The sequence below is a fragment of the Sphaeramia orbicularis genome, chromosome 19 (genome assembly GCF_902148855.1).
Source record: "Sphaeramia orbicularis chromosome 19, fSphaOr1.1, whole genome shotgun sequence".
NCBI lineage: Eukaryota > Metazoa > Chordata > Actinopteri > Kurtiformes > Apogonidae > Sphaeramia > Sphaeramia orbicularis.
In genome coordinates, this window is record NC_043975.1 from 51114567 (window position 1) to 51136223 (window position 21657).

A 21657-nucleotide genomic window follows, 5' to 3' on the forward strand; every position below is an offset into this window, starting at 1 on the left:
CAAACTGACCTCACATTTACACAGACATTTTATTCCACTCATAATTGCATTTTCCAGTATTTGAACATCCCTGGGGACGGCCGCTGATGGAAGGGCCGACAGAAGCACTTTGAAGAGCTTTGATTTATCTGGATAATATTTTTAGAGTAACTGGAGCTGTTCAGCAGAAAACTAAGACAAAAGTCTGTCAAAACTGAAAGAGCATGAAGCCTCTGTTCAGACAAAAGATCAGAATTATGATAGGGCAGAAATACTGGAATGACTTGATTGGCTTAAATTACATTCCTGAACCTGTGAAAACATCGTATACTTTTAGATGTGTGTCATCTGTCGAGGTGGGGGACAGAACTATGTAATGAATGAAATATCACAAGTATAGTTTAGTTCTCTCCACAGCTGTGGTGGCTTTCATACAACTTCATGAACTGAATGTATATTTCAACTGAGTGTCTGAGGATTGGTTACAAATTCATTCCGTCCTGTTCCCTGTTTCCGTGGCTGTACCATAGTGGGCGCTCTGGGGGATCACGTTCATTGCTGGTCATTGGTTTCTGGAGGGCAGGTGTATTAGTCAGTTCATGACTGTTTGTCTGTATGCACTCTAGGGGTCACATTTCATTTGAAAGGTCAAACTCAAGCTCATGATTTTCAAAATACCCGCTTTTTGACCGTAACCTCCCTCAATTTTGCAGATAGAGAAAAATGACTTACATCCGGTTATAAAGCGTGAAAAAGGCCTCCAGAAAACGCACTGCCTATTGCAGTTTAATTTTATGTTCAATATGTTATAAATAGGCTCAATAGTAGGAAATCTGTGTCGCCTTATGACTGCGTAGCTCATTCTATTATACACTTTCATACATCAAAAAGGGTACATCATTTATCTATGCGCTATGCTTCCAACTGAAAGGCTCCAGAAAAACAACAGGTGTTAATTATTCTGCACAAGCAATGAGATGCTGTCTCAGTTACAATATAACATACACTGTAAAAAAAAAAAAACAACCCAAAAAAACCTGTTAAAAAAAACCCGTATTATTCCAGCAGCAGGGATGCCGAAAAAATACTGTTAAATAACGGAAAATAACCATCTAATAAAAATACAGTAATTCTCCATTATTAAAATAAAGGGTTTTTGCCCTAACTTTACATGAGATTTAGCTTTTTTTTTTTTTTTTTTTGACTTTTTAATGTTTAATAAAGAATATTTACATGTATTAAAGAAATCCAATTACATATATATATATATATATATATATATATATATATATATATATATATGTATATATATATATGTATAATTTTTTAATGAGACTCAGTTGTCCAATCCACTGATAAAAACTGTATTTGGACAGTTTATCAGTGCTTATACATGTTATATATTCACAAAAATACATTTATTCAACATTTTTGTTGTGGAACCTCCTGTAATTACACAAGATATTTGTCAATTAACAAACAAGTCTGGTTCAACTGACAGAACAAATACTTCTTTAACGGTTAATTGTCAGTAATTTTATCTGGTTTTATTTATTTATTTACAGTATTAAACTTTAACAGTTTAATCTCATAAATAGAAAATACATTTTTGTGAAATTACAATACACTTGCAAATGTATTTTAACTGTATTTTTCTGTGAAAAAGAAATTTTTTTTTTTTAAAAATGGAAATTTTTTGGTTATTCGCAGTTACAGTTTTTTCATGTTATTTTCCATTTGACATGTAAAATCACAGTCTGTTTTTGTCATTTCATTGATATTTTCCTGTATCTGAAAAATACAGGAAAAATCTGTCAAATAAACAGTGAAAATTTTGTTAAATTACAGATTTTTTTACAGTGTATGCAACAAGGTTTATGCTCAAAAGTATTTCAGTCACATCACCTCAGCATAAATGTCAGAGTCACTGTGCTACTATGGCCATGGGGAGGGGGTTCATACTGTCATTATTGGATTAAACCTTGAAGGAGGCAGTCTTACTTCTTTTTACCCCGTAGGGCACAGGTGGGAAACATACGCCCGTGGGCCAAAACCGGCTTGCCGAAGGGTCTTCAATCCAGCCCCTGGGATGAATTTGTGAAATGCCAAAATTACACCGAAACTACCGTATTTTCTGGATTATAAATCGCTCCGGAGTAGAAGTCGCACCAGCCATAAAATGCATAATAAAGAAGGAAAAGACATATATAAGTCGCACTGGAGTATAAGTCGCATTTTTGGGGGAAATTTATTTGATAAAATCCAACACCAAGAACAGACATGTCATCTTGAAAGGCAAGTTAAAATAAAAATAGAATAGAGGCAACAACAGGCTGAATAGTTGTACGGTATGCTAACGTTACATGACACATAAACAACGAGCTGAGAACGTGCCTGGTATGTTAACATAACATATTAAGAGTTATTCAGTTAACTATAGCATAAAGAACATGCTAACAAGTTTACCAAACCATCCGTGTCACTCCAAATCACTAAATCCAATGAAATCTTCATCCTCGGTGTCACTTTTAAACAACTCCGCCAACTCCGGAGGTAGAAGATGCGGCACTTCCTCTTCTACGTCGCTTACGTCAGACTCATCGTCAGTTGCAGTTCCAATTATTCCAGCCTTTCTGAATCCTGACAGAACGGTTTCGGTTGTCACTGAAGCCCATGCTTTGTCGATCCATCCAATGACTTCCAGGAAAGTTGCACGGCGCATTCTCCCGGTGTCTGTGAAGCTGTGCTCTCCATCCATCATCCACTCCTCCTACAGGTTACGCAAGACTGCCTTAAAGCTCCTATTCACAGAGATATCAAGTGGCTGGAGTATTTTGGTTAAGCCTCCCGGGATGATGGCAGGTATGGAGTTGAAAATTTTTAATTTATTTTTGAACTGTGGCGTGATGTGCGCTCGCATGCTATCCATCACAAGCAGAGCTTTGCGTGCTCTAAAGAAGCCATCCGGATGCTTAGTGGAGCACTTTGTAAGCCATAAGTTCATCATTTCTTGATCCATCCACCCTTTCTCATTCACGGCGACTGCAACTGAGGGGGATTGGATTTTTGGCATGGTTTTTCGTTTGAAAATGACCATTGGTGGCAATTTTGATCCATCTCCACAACATGCCAGCACCACTGTGAAGTGTGATTTCTCATGACCAGTTGTTACTATATTCACACTCTTTTGCCCTCTCTCTGCAACACTTCGGCTCATGGGAATGTCAAACATGAGGGGGACCTCGTCCGTGTTAATAATATGATCCGGTGTCACGTTGTGCTCACTTACATGCTTTTCAATGAACTCACGGAAACTGTCGCCCTTGACTTGGAAGTCTGCTGGCAGTTTTTGGGACATCGTTGTCCTTGCTCTGATAGAGAGGCGATTGCGTTTCATTAAGCGATAACACCAAGAAGGTCCTCCTGCAAAGTCATTTATATTCATCTCCTTGGCAAATACCTGGGCGTGGAGACGCAACTGCACTGTTGACAAGCCTCTCCCGGCAGCACGTTGTTCAAGCACCCATGTGCGAACTCGTTCCTCTAGCTGTGACCACCTAGCTTTTAGCCCGCGATTGGCTTTTTTTGTTTTCTTCATTTCAGTAAAGGTAACCTCCGCTTTTCGCCAGTCCCTTACAAGTTTCTCGCTAACTCCAAACTTTCTTTCTGCTGCTCGATTACCGTTTTTGGCTGCATATTTTACTATTTGCAGCTTGTAATCTGCAGAATATGATTTTCTTTTCGGTGCCATTTTTGTTAAGCCCTTCTCAGTTGTTTTTATAAGTTACCGCCAATGTTGAAATTATCAACACAGGCCTAGAGCGCCCTCTTGCGGTTTAGTGTGAAAATAACATGTGAAATGATATAATAATGTGTTAATAATTTCACACATAAGTCGCTCCAGAGTATAAGTCGCACCCCCGGCCAAAGTATGAAAAAAACTGCGACTTATAGTCCGGAAAATACGGTACTAACAATCAAGGATGTTAAAATCATTTTAGTTCAGGTTGCATATTCAGACCAATATGATCTAAAGTGGGTTAGACGAGTAAAATAATAATAATAACCTATAAATTATGACAACTACAAAAATGTCTTTATTTTAAATGTATAATAATATATAATAACAATAATATTTAAGTAAAAAACTAAAATTACATGAACATTAGGGCTGGGCAGGTTAATACGTTATGGACGTTATTACCATATTAACGCATTCATTAAATAACGCAGACAATTAATTTTTTTTAATCTCCCGTTAATGCCGTTTTATTCTAACTCCTATTCTTCTGCTTGTGTGTGTGTAGCGATTAGCTGCAGATAGACAACAGGTTTAACAAGAAAAGACGGGCGCCCAAAACTTGTGTCCAAATCTGTTCCTGTAGACTCACTGTAAAACTGACACATACAAACTAAATCTGTCTGAGTTCTGTTCACTGCCTTAGTACATTTACATGGCATTATACATTTAAATGAATGGGAAAAGGATCACTAGCTCAATGCTAACTTGAATGGGAAAATCTATAGACATGCTAACAATTAGCATTTACAGATTAATTTAAGATTTACGTCTTTTTATCCAGCAACAAAGGTTCACATCAGAGATATTTGATACTAGAGTGAAAGAAACGTGTCTGTTAGTTCCTTCTTATGTCTGAACTGACTACGGGAACACCACAAGGACAAAACATATGTTAGTGACACTTATTCCCACCACTAGAGGGCCCCCTTTGTTTACTTTGAACAACTGAACATCACATATTATTGGTCTTATTAGTATTAGTACTGATTAGTGGGACTAAGACTCCTGTCAATCACTCACAAGTGTAAATAAACATGTGTGGACATAAACATGTGGAACAGTAGCGGTCTGTTCCATGGACATTTTCATTTGAAATGTCTTCAGATGGTGGGGGGGAGAAGGACACAGGTGTTTGGAAGCACTGACATGTGCAATTATTTTTATCAGTGGAGTACTGCAGTCTGAAATATCACTGAAAGGAAATACACACTGGTGATGACGGCAACCCCCCCCCCCGTAACTATGCGATTTATCATGATTAATTGCAGAAATCCATGCAATTAATTGCGATTACATATTTTAATCTTTGCCCAGCACTAATGAAAATATTTGCATTTACAAACTATCTTTTGTAACAAACAAAAAATGTGAATAACCTGAACAAAAATGAACAATCTGAAATGTTAAGTTTGAACAGTTTTCTGCCTGTTATTGTGTATTTTGTGTGTTTGTAGATCCACTGTGATCTGTAAGTTATAATGCACGTGCAAATGATAAACTGAGGCAGAATAGTGTGAAAATTGCAGTTATTTTTCTTAAGACATTTCAGGTTGTCCAATTAGCCTCATACTGTCTACTAGGACTTCTACAGATTTCCTTTTCCTATTTGTCAGACAGATGAAAAAAGAGTTAATTCTTTTGCCTTGACATGTTTCAGCTACAGCCTGTAGCCTTCCTCAGAGGGTCACTGGTTCCGATGACATGTCATTGTCAGCTGTTTCTGAGGAAGGCTACAGGTTGTAGCTGAAACATGTCAAGGTAAAAGAATTAACTCTTTTTCCATCTGTCTGACAAATAGGAAAAGGAAATCTGTACATGTCAGGTTGGTCATGTTTTCTATTAGGGAAACTTTGTACATGTAGACATTTCCTAATGTAATTTTACCCTTTTCACTCTTTTTTACTGGTCAGGCTCACTTTAGATCAGTGTTTCCCAACCTTTTTGAGCCACGGCACATATTTTACATTAGAAAAAAATCACAAGGCACACCACCAAACAAAAATGTCCCAAAAAGTATATTTATTGAAATATAATGCAAATCTAGTCTGAATGTACTTCCTCAGTGTGAAACCTGGGCCTGTTTAGTTGAACACAAAGCTGATATTCTTGTAGGAATTGAAGAAAGACACCCACAAAGACCTTCCTCAACAGCTTTAAGTCTCTCTCTTTTTCGTCTTTGTAGCAGTCATGCTTGAAAAGCCCACCTCACACAGATAGGGAGTGGAAAAAGGGAACAGAACTGAAATAGCTTTGTTTGCCTGAATGAGAACTCCATTTGAAAGCTGAGAGGGGTCCGTCAGCGACCCCTCAGACCAACATCCTGGCTTACAGATGGAGGTCTGTCGTATAATAATATAATAGAGGAAAATCCCCCCACCCCAACCCCATCTGCAGGTCCTGTAACCACTGATCCACGCATCACTAGTAAGGGGGGCTTTATCAGCAGAATGCAGCACATCAGAGCTGGTTCACTTTCACTTTCTGAAGGAAAACAGGAGACAGTTTTTGTACAGTGGATCACTGGCGTGTGCAGTCGTATGCATCTATATCCCACCTCTCACTTAGAGTACCAATCAGGTGAAACTGGATAATCTTCAGTCCTGATAAATGGGAGAAATGGACAGTTTTCATTTCAGTTTTCGTTACTAAAACCAGTTGTTAATCACAAAGGTTTTTTTTATGGTCAGTGTATCCCAAATGTCCCTAATGCTTGTTTTGTATCATACAGAAATCAAACAATAAAAATAAAGTCAAAAGAAACTGGATAATCTTCCACGGCACACCTAATGATTTCTCAGGGGACACTTTTGTGCCGCGGCACAGTGGTTGGAAAACACAGCTTTAGATCATACTGGGCTGAATGTGGCCCCTGAACTAAAAGGAGTTTGACATCCATGCTGTAAGGAAATGAGGAAAAATAAGAGGATACAACTGCATCATGTAGAGTGGTGTGCAGACGCTCTAAACTGGCTGACAGTGCGGGTCTGTGTCGACACGCTGGTTGTGTTTGATGATGTCAGCAGTGCTATAATTATTAGCACTAGAATATGTGGTTGTTCCAGAAAGGAGATGGGGAGTGAGATAATGAGATGATGTAAGTCACCGTGGAACAGAGATGGGAATGGAGAACTTTTAGAGAACCGGATCCCAGTAGCTCGATTCGTTGGAATTGTTTGCCTTCCTGCTTATCGATTCTGCCTTCGTTGTGCATGCGCGATGACGTCACGTGTACGCTGCATTGTTTTGGTCAGAATGAAGACAACATGGAGTTGAGGCAGAAACGAACTAAACAGACCACACCAGGTCCAAACAGACCACACCAGGTCTAAACAGACCACACCAGGTCCAAACAGACCACACCAGGTCTAAACAGACCACACCAGGTCCAAACAGACCACACCAGGTCCAAACAGACCACACCAGGTCCAAACAGACCACACCAGGTCTAAACAGACCACACCAGGTCCAAACAGACCACAGCAGGTCCACTGGAACACTGTCAAAGCTTCCATTTCTTCTAAAGGTGGAATCCCTCCAATATCCTCAAACATTTGTCCACATGTGATTCATTTACAGGAATGTCATGTATTTGATTCTCTACTCAGCGACGCTTGTGAATGTAGCATCAGAGTGAACGCCTGGCCCAGTTCTGGTTCCGGTGCAGGCAACAAACTTGTAACTGTAATTTGTAACTCCTCAAATACAAGTTTCTGAAGGTAGAGGAAAGGAAATGAGGTGCACAACAACGGGAGACGAGCAGAGTCGAATTGCTTTCACATAGTAGAAATGTGGCAGTAGAGGAATTAGTAAAGAGTCTGTAGTTTCACTTTCACTGCAGTCGTCCAGTTCAGAGTCAGTTCAAACCAGTTCCACTCAGTCCCATTGAAGTGCATGGACGCTGAGCGTCTACGGACAAATGCACTGAGCAGAGATGGAATGAACAAACACAGACACGGGAATGGAGGAGAAGTGAACAACATCCAGTCCACTGATCTGGGATCAAACTGATTCTGAACCAACTGGTCTGAGAGATGAACGTGTTCCAACACATTTGGAGTCAATGAAATGAAAACAACTGAACAGATTTGAGCATTTCATGGGAATCATTTTAGGGGAAGCTGGGCTTCCACTGCAGTCTGACACTAAACACCTCTGCTTGAGTTAGTTCAACAGGTAAACATTGAGGTCAGGGATGGATGATGAATTGAAAATAGGAGAATAGTGTATTTTACAAACTGTTGGTTTGAAAATTGTAGCTCAAAACCTACATTTTTTAGTTAGTTTGATATTTAGTCGTTCAGATTTATTTTTCCAGTCAAAGATGACCTCAGCCATACATAAAACATTTTCAATGTCAAACTTTTTGGGGGGAGAGGTCAGGATGTAATCTGTGTCTGCCATCAAACCCTTGATAATCATGGAAATGTGCACGTTCAAATCAAACTAACCCTTACCTCATGTAGCTGTCATTGTCAATGAGTGACAGCTCATGTTTTGGATGATTCTTCTGCCTTTTAATAGTTGAAGATGATTGGTGGCTGCTGTCTTTTTTCAGTTTGGGGTTACTTTCTCTTGTCCTTGGTTCTTAATATAAATCTGTTATGTTCTCTGAGAATCAGCAGCTGTTTCCTTTTCAGCCATCACAGAAGACCCAGTAAAAGTCCTGTAAGTACCTATAGATGTGTGGTATATGAATGTGGATGGTATATGCCTCTGTCTATTAAGCAGGATGTTTCTTTCTAACACTATAAAGTCACTGTTATCCTTCTAAGTGTTTGCATCTTCTAAGAGCCCCTCTGCTCCACTGCTGCAGAGAGACTGCTTCTTAAACGACACAAATATATTTTAAAAAACACATGCTTTGCAGAAGTGTCATCATTCAGGGGAGAGTAGTGAAACGTTCCATACTGGAAAATATACTGTCCTGCTGTTTTATTTTCTCACATCTGATATAATAATTTGTTACTGTTGGATTAATCATCGTGGGAATTCTTCACTGAACGCCTGCATCAGCGTTGAAAATGCTTTAGTCACATTTCTTAGGATCCAGACTAGGACTGGGTGATATGCCTGAAAAATTAAGCAGTTTATTTTCAGCATCGCAAAGGATTCATAATCGTAATCCATTTTGCTCATGACTCAACAACATATACATAACCAAAACAAAAATTCTGTTATTTTCAAATGTTAGGTCAAAGCCCCTGGACCTTCCATTATTCACCACTTGTCATGGCCCTCAAACAGAGCCTGTATCTGAGTATAGATATACTGGGGCTCATTTCTGGGTTAACTAGCAAAGGTAACCTTAGCGTACCCTTTAGTGCAAATAGCGAGCTAACGACGGTTTTACGGAACACGCAGGTTTAACAAATGCAAAATCTGTTTCTGGGCTGGTTGTGTTCATGAATGTCAACGCAACTATTAATGAATGAATGAATGAACGCTTCTGCTCCCGCTGTTTACGCTTCCATTTCAAGGAGATAAATTCATGACGCTAGTCTACATGGTGTTTTAATTATATATTATTTGGAATGCGATGGAATTGGCCATAACTGAGGACAACCTTATTAACCGTCTGGTATCCGGGTGTGCCTTTTAGGCACACTTTGCACTTCGTGTTAAAAAACTTCATATTATTTTTCACAATTTAAATAAGGTTAGAATTCAAAAGTTGTTTTTGTGTTAAAAATCTCTTGGCTTTTTTCCCCGAATATACATAATATGTCCAAGGAAATACATTACACACTTTTCTCGCCACAAATTACCCCTTTCATGCACACTGGTCACTCCAGTGGTCACTTCAGTGGTCACTCCAGTGGACAGTTCTTCTCCAGCTGTTCTCTTGTATATTCATGGTTTTGTTGTTTCAGTTCCATATCAGCCAACACAGTGGACACTTATGCACCATCCCATCCACTGTAATTCAGACCATTAGTGTAACTTTGCTGTTCTAGATAAACCTGATCTGCACTGACAGGTTTGAGTGTTGAAGGGGTGGGATTAAATACATTTTTCTTCCTCCCACTCTTTTTTGAATGTGCAAATGAAGTCATGTAGACGTGTAAGTTTTGTTTTGTATTTTTGTTTTCTTCCATGACCTCTTTCTACCTGTTTTATTTCTAAGGACTAAGTAAGATTACTTTGTCTTGTAGCATATTCGAAATAAACTAAACTAAAAAAAAAAAAAAAAAAAAAAAAAAATTCAATTGCTTCTTATTGTTACTAAATTGCAATTAACTGTTTTTTTGTTGTTGTTTTTTTTTACAAAAAAAGTTGGGGTTTTTTTGCATATTACCTCCATGAAGTGAGTAATGACTAGTATTAGAGTTTGTTAAAATGTGAGAAAACAGCAGATTAGCTGCATTAAAAGTGTTTTTATTTCATAGTTTTCACACAATACATCAGTAAATCCATGTTTCTTTTCTTCAAAAATTAAATGCATGGTGTCAAGCTGACATTTTTGGAACTCCATGAAAAATAGGTTGATAAGAAAATGTTCAATCGCATTGTTTTTTTCATGCCTAAAGAGGAATAAAAAACACTCAGGAAATAAACGTTGATTAAAGTTCTCATAATTCATGCATGAAAAGGTTAATAAATCTGTCAGCACTGCGGTTAGAATGAAGAATTATTATATTCACACATTGTGGCATTCAGGTGGACGTCTAAGGATGAGCCCAGTTCTTCTGCACTGGTGACTTTATGAACAGAACTCTAAATGATTACTGTTGGCCGTAACCATGGCAACAACAGGACTAAAAGAATGTATAGAAAAACTGAACTCTGCTCCATTCCCTCACACACACACACACACACACACACACACACACACATTGGTTCACTGGCTCCATCCCATACTGCTGTCATTCATTTACTCATCTTTCAAAGCCACACCCACTCTGTCCTCTGTTGTAATATGTCCTGAGGTAATCTATATCCATACATCAATGCAGAGGATAAAATTCAGTGAGCGGATCAATCCTCACATGATAATTTTTTTTTTTTTTTTGGTGCAAAATGTCCAGGGAAAAAACTCTGATATCAAAGATCTTCTCAGACTTCTTGTTCTGCCCTCACTATGTGTGTAGCCACTCTTGCAGAACTAGGCAGACCGTTAACAATAGATGAGTTTCAATGTTTTACTAACCACAGTGATGCGCGCGCACCTCGGAGGCAAAACCACCAGTCCCAGCTCCAGCCGGCTCACATACACCTCCAGGCTCTGCCCCGGAACTGGTGAATGAGTGAATCTGTTAGCTGTAAAACTGTCCGTGAACTGTTTCTGTCCAAAAGCCCATCCCATCTTCTCTTTCACGGCCGCATAATCTGACTGAACTGCATCAGAAAGGCTGTCCCATAGTAGAACAGCAGACTGGCACAGACGGGTGGGGAGCGGAGGCTGAGCTAGACATTTTTATTGTCCGTCATTTTGACGAACAGGGTCGTAAAAATTCCGTCATAACATATTATTATCCGTCATTTCAAATTTTTATTTTTTAATGATAATGAGACATATTTAGTTGTATTTAATGTTCAAAAACATCTCAGTGGTACAGCAGCTGTAGTTGCTGCTGGCTGATAAACCAACCTGATATCACTGCTCACATAATTCTATACTCCACTTTGAATTAGTGTGTTCTCTGTAGACATTCTAAGCTTTCCTTGTGTTTGTTCACACAGTGTCAGATCCCATGCACTGAGGGTTAGGGTTCAGGTTCTGTGAAGCACACATCTGGACACAAACTGACATGCCATCAAATAACACATGAAAGGTAGAACATGTACATAGAACACACCAAATGAAAGAAGAACTGCAGTATAACTTGCTTGTCCGTCATCCTTCACCACATCAGTCCCTCTTTTTTCTCTGTGTTTATCAGTGCCATCACATTTACTGGACTGTAAAAGAACTAAGGACCCTCAGCTGTCTGCACAGTTTGCACTAGCAAAGTAGCATCGAATTTAGGCTAAAGTCAGCAAAACAACGATTACCCTCAGTATTTTAATCTGTCAAAATGACGGATGGCCTTCAGAATTTTCCGTCATTTAAAAAAACAATCTGGCAATGGTGGAATATTTCTGGTTAACTGCTCCTCTCTGTGGTAGATGTCCAGTACGTACAGGTCTGAAGTGTGCACTGCACAGACCAGCATTCTGAAGTTCCTCCTCAGACCAGTTCTCGCGTCTTAATTCCTGCAACCATAACTTTCGCCGATTTTTCTGGAAGGGATGTTTACCAGCAGGAATTCTGTAGAAGCTTAAATCCTTCTGTGTGTTCTTTCTGTTCTGACAACCCACGGCACAGTAAGACGACGGCATTATTCACAATTACAGTCAGTGCTTGGCTACGAACTCAGTGTGCTTTCTGCCTCCAAGGTGCGTGCAGCATACGTCCTACGTCATCATGAAACTGATCTATAGCACGTGAAGAAGAAGCAGGAAGACACTGATTTCCATTTGAAAGTGAAGTCTTGTTTTGTTGCTTATTTTTTCTTTCCTTCCCTTCTTTTAATAATGCTTTTTTCTTGTAGAACTGAAATGACATGGATACACACAAATAAATGTATTTCAATGTGTACTGAATTATTTTTCCACTGTAAACACTTAACTTTTATCCATTCTTTTAAAATGCATGAATTAACAACTGTACATGTATTAAATCATCATACATGAATTAAATCGCTATATATTTCCACAATTACAAAACAAAGGAACAAGCATGTTCAGCATGTAAACCATATGAAATGCTTAGCTAATGAAATTAACTTAAATAGGCCATAAGGCGCATAAGAAATGCAACAATCTAGCACAGAATGTACACAGTAAAAAACGTTTTTATGAACTGCAGTAACGTTGCGTAGAATCTAATTGGCATGAAACAATAATACTCCAGTGGTAATAATATGCACAAGTTTCTCCCGGAGTGCAGAAATAATTTGATAGTAAAAGAAACACAACAACAGCTACCTAATAGCATTAGCATTAGCTCCGAACCGAGTACATACAAGCTAGCATTTCCACAAACGGACTTGGCTAAATATTAGCAGTGAACAGAACGCTTTCACCACAACGTGAACGCTTATTTGCCGTCTGTAAAAGGTGCCAACGACCATGCTTCTCAGTTAATAACAAAATAATCGTAAAAATAATACTTTCAGACGTATATCTGCCCAGATTTATCGACCGGAATGAAAGCTGCACATAACTTCAATAGCGTGGCCAGACAGAATGTTAACAGTACATACAGAGCGCCCACAGATGGCGCTATTCACAAACTTTAAGAGCAGAACACTTCTGTTAAAACTTTTCTTTTTCAAATATAAATAATATCAAAGGAAATACTTCACAGAAATAGAGTGAAATGAAGCTAAGAGAATTCTAACGTAGGCCTCTGACGTCCTCGTTAAAACCAGCCCAGGAAGGCGGCACTTAACGAGCGCAGACTTTTACCAACTAGCCCAGAAACAGGATAACACATTTTATGTTGCGTTGGGGTTAATGAATTACTGAGCGAGCCCAGAAACGAGCCCCTGGTCCGTTAGTAGACGATTCACTGTCTTTCACTCTCCACCTTCAGCAACTTTTAAGGAGACTGAAGTGAAAACTGAGCTTCTGTTTCAAAGTAAAACCTTGCCTTTCTTTTGATGCTAAATTGAGATGCGTTGCTGCCACTTTCATGTTTGTGTTGCATTATGGGACATTATTTATATATGTTTACATACTGTTGATACGTTATATGATGGTGCTCTGAGGTTTGTTCCAGGCCTCATCACTATGTTTTATACACTGGCGTTGGATGGACAGATCTTTTTACACGCTGCTTTCATCATATTTAATGATCCACATCTGTTGGAATGGCTTTAATAATTACAGTCTCCGGTCCCAGGATCTGTTATCTCTGCATGTTGCAAAAGTCAGAACTGAACTGGGAAAGAAAACTTTAAAATGTTCTGCTCCAACTGCCTGGAACAGCCTACAGGAGATAAAACTGAAGGAGCTGATCTCTTTAAATACATTCACAGTCATTTTGATCGTAGCTGGTTTTCGAACTGAGTTTTACTGTGTTTTATGTATGTTTTTAATGTGGATCTACATGTCCAATATCTGTAACTTTGGCTACTGCTGTCATGGCCTGGACACTCTGCAAAAGAGATTTTTAATCTCAACAAGTCATTTGTTCCTGGTTAGATAAAGGTTAATAAACTAATCAAATACAGGATATATAACATCCTTTCATGGGTATGTTAACATACATTACACTGGGTCACAAAAAAATGTTTTTTGCAAGTTGTCTAGGTTTTTTCAACTGAATTAGGACCATTTTGCACCGCTAAATCCAAAAATGACATCTGTTTTTCTCAATCAGGTCAGGTTTTTTTGCTAATTTGATTTTGAAAAATTTGATCTTCTCACAAAATTGATTACATTTTTGTGACTTTATCAGTTGACTTTTTATATAGTTCTCACCCAAAATAGGTTTTAAGAGAAAAAAAATCATTTTCTAACAGGATTCCTGTTAGGTACAATGGTGTATTCAGCGCAGATGTAGCAGAATACGTCAGGCTTATTTTTGTAAGATCTTCTAGTCGAAGCCATTTCATTCACCTGTAATATTAAAAAAAAACATTAATCATAAATTGGCAAAAGCAAAATCTTCAGAACTCGTTTATTGCAAGAAATATGAAAGAATTTTGTATCATATGATGTGAAAATGTCCATAAATGTAAGCAAAAATGTTCAAAAGCCAATATGTAGCATAGTTCAGAAAGTTGACCTGATTGAGCAAAATGAATGTGATTTTTGGATTCAGCACCAAAATTATCCTAAATCAGCTCAAAAACCTGAAACAATAAATTGGTTGTTGACCAGTGTAATTTGTCACAAATATTTTTTAGGCTTAGGAGCCAAGATGGGTTGTGGACCTGTTTTTATTAGGTCATTAGGAACAGATTCAATTACACAACCTACCTCCTGTATGGGAATTAGTTTTTCTGATTAAAATGGAAAGCAGGATTCTTTTTTATTAGAGCAAAGTCATTGAAAATAATGAGAGGGGATGCCTCTCTGTGTTTTTATGTGAGGAGGTGCTCAATGATGAGAGCTAATAAGTGAACAAACTGAACAGACTCTTCAACCAGAGCATCCTCAGCGGGCAGAGTCAAAAAAGAGTCACTGTGCAAAGAAAACACTTGAAGGACAGGTCTGATGGTGAAGGGATTGTTGCTGTCAGAGGGCAAGTATACTGGTCAGTTTGTAAGTCTGTCTGTTTGTCTGCATGTGCTCTAGCTGCCAAATTCAAGCATTGGGTTAAAGCAGTGGTTCTTAACCTTGTTGGAGGTACTGAACCCCACCAGTTTCATATGTGCATTCATCAAACCCTTCTTTATTAAAAAATAAAATATGATTTTGTTCAAATTCAAGACACAGGTATATGTTTTACTGGTGCACAAAATGAACCGTGCATTAACATCACTGTGTTCAAAGAACAAAACCAACACAGTGCATGAACTCACAACAAATTCCATACCTTTTCACAAAGACATGACCTGTTTTAATACAACCACACTGAAATGGTTTTTATTTTTAACCTTATGTATTCCAATAATGAACGTATTGTATTTATGCTATTTATCATTTTTAACATTTTAACACACACCCATCACCTAATTTCCATCAGGCTACAATAATAATGAATATTTACTGCAAATCAGTGTGACTTCTGCTGTTGTGTATATGTGTGTGTAGGCTGTCAGGTCAACCCGGTTTTCGTTTCATCTCACTCCGAACTTTCCGAACCACACAATTTTGACATAAAAAAAAAAGATAATTGCATGTAGTGTATCAAAAAAAAAGTTCTCGTTATACTCCTTCAGTATTTTTGTGATTTTTGTTTTATTACGGCACTAGCTCGGCTTTAGCGTAATAAGATTTCTCCATCCGCAACGGTGCGTCGGTCGTCACATGATTGTAACTGACCAGTGCGGTGACTGAAAAATGTAAACAAACGCTACACATGGCTGCCTCCGTGGTTAACAGGAAGTAGCAAAAGTCATAACAACGATGTGGAAAATACTCAAATAATTCATCGTCAGACGAGTGGAAGAGATTATAAACACTTCCGGATGTGTTGCAGTGCTATAAGCAACAACAATACACCGCATATATTGGATGTCAATCAGAGAAAGAGTCTCCAAAGCCGTTTGTTTACATACACGGGACCTAGCCCGAACCCCTGAGACTGACTCACCGAACCCCTAGGGTTGGATCGAACCCAGGTTAAGAACCACTGGGTTAAAGGAACAATAATGGTCTTCTGCCCAAAATCTTCGAGATGCCACTTATTCCCTTAACTCTACCAGTAATGAACAGTGTTGGGCAAATTACTTTTTAAAAAAGTAAATAGTTATAGTTACTAGTTACTTTCCCAAAAAAGTAATTGAGTTATTAACAGAATTACTCCTTCATAAATGTAATTAGTCACCAGGGAAAGTAATTACCGCTATTGTGTTACTTTTTTGAAAAACCTTCAAATATGTAAAAGAAACTGAGTTTTGAGTGAGTTTCACAGTCAGGTATAAAGTAGAACAGCAGACAGGGACTGAAGACCAGGACTGGGGGGAGGATGGGGTCCACCAGGGTCCACCAGGGCCAGGCGGGGGTCCACCAGGGTCCACCAGGGTCCACCAGGGCCAGGCTGGGGTCCACCAGGGCCAGGCTGGGGTCCCCCAGGGCCAGGCGGGGGTCCACCAGGGTCCACCAGGGCCAGGCTGGGGTCCACCAGGGCCAGGCTGGGGTCCCCCAGGGCCAGGCGGGGGTCCACCAGGGTCCACCAGGGCCAGGCTGGGGTCCACCAGGGCCAGGCTGGGGTCCCCCAGGGCCAGGCGGGGGTCCACCAGGGTCCACCAGGGCCAGGCTGGGGTCCACCAGGGCCAGGCTGGGGTCCCCCAGGGCCAGGCTGGGGTCCCCCAGGGCCAGGCGGGGGTCCACCAGGGTCCACCAGGGCCAGGCTGGGGTCCACCACATCAGTGCAGATGTGCATTCATAGAAGCAGATGCTCCTCCAGTTAATCCCACATCTCTTTTTTCAGTCGCTCCTCCTGATCCAGCAGAAAATGTCTGCAGTCCAGTCAGTCGGACTCACTGATAACTCCTCCCCTAAATTAGCTGATAACTCCTCCCCTAAATAACTGCACACGTAGCTGCGTTCAGGTGCCTGTGTTGTGCTGGGACAACTCAAACTGGTAGATGTCATTAGTCGACATCTACCAGTTTGAACGGCTCGCAGTGAATCGGTTCTTATCTTATCGTTCACTGAAAAGAGCCGTTCAAAAGACTCGACTCGTCCGTGAACGTCACACCTCTGCCTGTCTGAGCAAGTCAGGACAGATAACAGCTGTTAGATCGGTGCATACTAACCCACCACATTTGACCGTCGGTAACAGTAACGGCGTTGTAACGTTTCAAATGGTAATTCATTAGATGACCCATTACTGGAAAACAATAACGGCGTTAGTAACACCACTGTTTTTAACGCCGTTATTCCCAACACTGGTAATGAAGCCCGTTAAACAGACGAGTGTTAAACGCTCACTGCAGTTATGGGGTCTACATGTCTACAAAAACATGCACGTATTCACACACTATGCAAACAAAACTGTTCTAGTTCCCTCTCATGTTTAATGCATGGCAACCTAAATAATTCAGTCAGCATTAAGAGAAATCAAAGTGTGCCTTTTGGCTCTATTTATTTAGGTCTGCAGACGCATGTTGGAATGTCCTATAAAATAACAAATAGGATTAGATGAGAATATCTCCATACACACCAACTTGAAACCACTGTGTGTCTATTTCTGTTCCACCTAACTTGCATTAATTTATTATTTAATGATAATTTGAACAGACCTTAGGGTTTGAGTTGCAGCCAACTCCATGACCCATCTGTCATAATGAGGAGGAGGGGACTTTGTAGAATGATCACACACAAGTCTTCATGTGTTTTGCCAACCACATCATCTATTTCTGCACTAGATCTTTGGTAACATCCTGACAAGATGAAGAGGAAAATGCACTGTAAAAAAAAAACAACAACAACATAAAAACAGTATTATTCCGGCAGCTGGGGTGCCAAAAAAATACTTTAAAATAACGGAAAATAAACATTCATTCATTCATTCATTCATTCATCTCCTGAACCGCTTTCTCCTCACTAGGGTCACGGGGGTCACTTGAAGCCTATCCCAGCTACTTACGGGTGAAGGCGGGGTTCACCCTGGACATGTGACCAGTTCATCACAGACTGAACATATAGAGACAAACACACTGTCACATTCACACCTATGGGGGATTTAGATGAACCAGTTAACCTATCAGTGCATGTGTTTGGATGGTGGGAGGAGCCAGAGGACCAGAGAGAACCCACGCAGACACGAGCAGAACATGCAAACTCCACACAGAAAGGTCCCACCCCCCGTCGACTGGTGTTGGAATTGAACCCAGGACCTTCTGTCTGTGAGGCACCAGTGCTAACCACTGCACCACCACAGAAAATAACCATCTCATAAAAATACAGTAATTTTCCATAATTAAAATACAGTTTTTTGCCCGAACTTTACATGAGACTTTGCATATTTTTTTGACTTTTTAATCAAGGTTCAAGGTGACTTTATTTGTACCCATAGGTAGATTTGTTTTGCAGTCTAGGTGATTGCTTTGATATTACAACAAGACATACTGTACATTGAACATACAGACAGGTACTGGAGCGAGCTCACAGACAGAACAAAAAGACAGGACAAAAAGTGTTCAGTGTTCCACCACTCATCAGTATAGCAGCATGGATAAGGAAAAGAATAAAATAAATAAATAAGATCAAATAAATAAAAACAAGATGCAATAGAACACAATAAAAACCCAGACAAGATAAAAACAGTCTGGGATAAAAACCAGGATAAGAACGTAAATGTTTAACAAAGAATATTTTCATGTATTAAAACAATCCAATTCCCTATAAATATATATATATAAATAATTTTCAGTGAGACTCAGTTGTCCAATCCACTGATAAAAACTGTATTTGGACAGTTTATCAGTGCTTATACATGTTATACATTCACAAAAATACATTTATTCAACATTTTTGTTGTGAAACCTCCTGTAATTACACAAGATATTTGTCAATGAACAAACAAGTCTGGTTCAACTGACAGAACTAATACTTCTGTTACCGTTAACTGTCAGTAATTTTATCTCGTTTTATTATTATTATTTTAGTTACAGTACTAAACTTTAAATTAACAGTTTAATCTCATAAATAGAAAAGAAATATCTGTGAAATTATGATACATTAGCAAATGTATTTTAACTGTATTTTTCTGTGAAAAAAGAAGAAATTTCTTTTAAAAAAACGGAAGTTTTCTGGTTATTCACAGTTACAGTTTTTTCCTGTTCTTTTCCATTTGACATGTAAAATCACAGTCTGTTTTTGTCATTTCATTGATATTTTCCTGTATCTAAAAAATACAGGAAAAATCTGTCAAATAAACAGTAAAATTTCTGTTAAATGACAGATTTTTTTACAGTGTGTTTTGTACCATCTTTGTCAGATCTGTTATGTACAGTAATGCAGTTAACTGGCAGGGCTCTGTGATCATCAGAATGTTGTCGGTCCTCAGGCAGTTCCTTAAACTTCTGCAGAGGCCAATAAAACAAGTGCACACTGCAAACTGGCTGAGAAAATAAATAATTGCTTTCTTCAAGTGGATGGCATCCATGCATAGACCCAAGGGAGTGGAAATAATGAGAGTAGTCCTACTGGCTCTGAAAACATTGAATGAAAAGTCCTGTATGTTTGAACTGAAGCACTGTTGACTGATAATGGTCAAAACTGCACTGTAAAAAAAAGAAAACATAAAAAAAACAAAAAAAAACATTATTCCAGCAGCAGGGGCACCAAAAAAAATACTGTTAAATAACGGAAAATAACCATCTCCTAAAAATACAGTAATTTTCCGTAATTAAAATACAGTTTTTTGCCCTAACTTTACATGAGATTTTGCATATTTTTTTTGACTTTTTAATATTTAATAAAGAATATTTACATGTATTAAAACAATCCAATTTCCTATAAATATATATATAAATAATTTCCATTGAGACTCAGTTGTCCAATCCACTGATAAAAACTGTATTTGGACAGTTTATCAGTGCTTACACATGTTATACATTCACAAAAATACATTTATTCAACATTTTTGTTGTGAAACCTCCTGTAATTACACAAGATATTTGTCAATTAACAAACAAGTCTGGTTCAACTGACAGAACAAATACTTCTGTTAACGTTAATTGTCAGTAATTTTATCTGGTTTTATTTATTTTATTTTATTTTTTTTACAGTATTAAACTTTAAATTAACAGTTTAATCTCATAAATAGAAAAGAAATATTTGTGAAACTACAACACATTTGCAAATGTATTTTAACAGTATTTTTCTGTGATAAAAGAAAAAAAATCTTTAAAAAAATGGAAATTTTCTGGTTATTCACAGTTACAGTTTTTTTTTATGTTATTTTCCATTTGACATGTAAAATCACAGTCTGTTTTTGTCATTTCATTGATATTTTCCTGTATCTTAAAAATACAGGAAAAATCTGTCAAATAAACAGTGAAAATTCTGTTAAATTACAGATTTTTTTTTACAGTGTACTGGTTATGGTTGTGTGCAGATACTGGAGGTGGTTAACAGTCGAATGAGCAGGTGGATACAGTAACAGTGCAGTGTATTCGGTGTTGGTGTTATTTAGAGTTCAGGAGTTAGCAGTGATTAATCAGAGTAACACTCATCCACATCATAGACTGAGCCCAGACTCCAGATATGTGAGATGTGTGTTTTTTAGGTTCATCAGGTTCATCTTTACTGACAGTTTCAGCAAACAAAATAAATAAATAATGACCTTCCATAATGTATACAGAACTGATGCATAATTCAGTAAACACGATGAACAGGATACGTATACAAGAACATTTGAACGCAAACCAGCACTTCAAATGAGTGCGATAAGTGAGTTATTGAGCAGCTTCCTGTTATTTTTGTGTAATAGATGTTTGCTATGAACGACTGAAAATGAACAGTAATTCACCCAGAGTGTTCCCAGAGCGCCTGTGGAATCGCAGATTGCCACCCTCCTGTCCGCAGGTTACTTTTTAACAATCTAAATGAAATATTCTTACTGATTTGAGACAATGACATAGATTAAAAGTTGAAATAATTGCAATTTTTCGTTCGTCGTCTTCTCAACTTTTACTCCACACGACGCCATCTTTGTTTTGGCCGGAAGTGGAAACCGAATGATCCCGAAGCACTCGAAGTCTCCGGAAACAGCCGAGCACGCTCTGTGTAGCTTTGTACCGTGAACTGGTCAAAGAAGAAAATGGAAGAAGTCTGCGTGGAGCGTGCAGGAAGGACGGGAATGGAAATGGTGGTGATGAGAGTAACACTGACTGTTTTATGTCAGACACTGGTTCTCAGATGGGGGGGACACGAAGGCACTCCAGGGGGTACGTGAGATTTTAAAATATATTTAAGGAGTAGCATCCATGCAGAAATCCTTAAAAAATAATTATTAATTAAATATTTCAGGAAAATATATAAGGTCATAAAATGAATTTTTTGTTCAATAGACTGTTCAGTTTCATCCTCCTAAAAACCCAGAGTCTCCCCCAGACCAGAATGGTTCGACCCAACCTGTCATATGCCACCTAGCATCACCTGTCAATCACTGGAAAACTCAAACAATGGAGTCATGGTTGAAGCGGAATTCTGTTGAAAACACGGAGGGACAAGTGGCAAAGAAGGCCAAAGCAGAGCCGGCAAAATTC

The 21657-nt window shown here is 38.7% G+C and overlaps 1 protein-coding gene and 1 long non-coding RNA gene across 3 annotated transcripts in view; both read left to right on the top strand.

Annotated features, from left to right (window-relative positions):
- LOC115410196 (zinc transporter ZIP11-like) overlaps window positions 1–21657 on the top strand; it is a 124160-nt gene that overhangs the window by 8362 nt on the left and 94141 nt on the right. The window lies entirely within an intron of this gene.
- LOC115410197 (uncharacterized) lies at window positions 2093–3937 on the top strand. The gene is made up of 2 exons (XR_003934071.1): window positions 2093–2659; window positions 3751–3937. It is a non-coding gene; the product is annotated as an uncharacterized LOC115410197 (long non-coding RNA).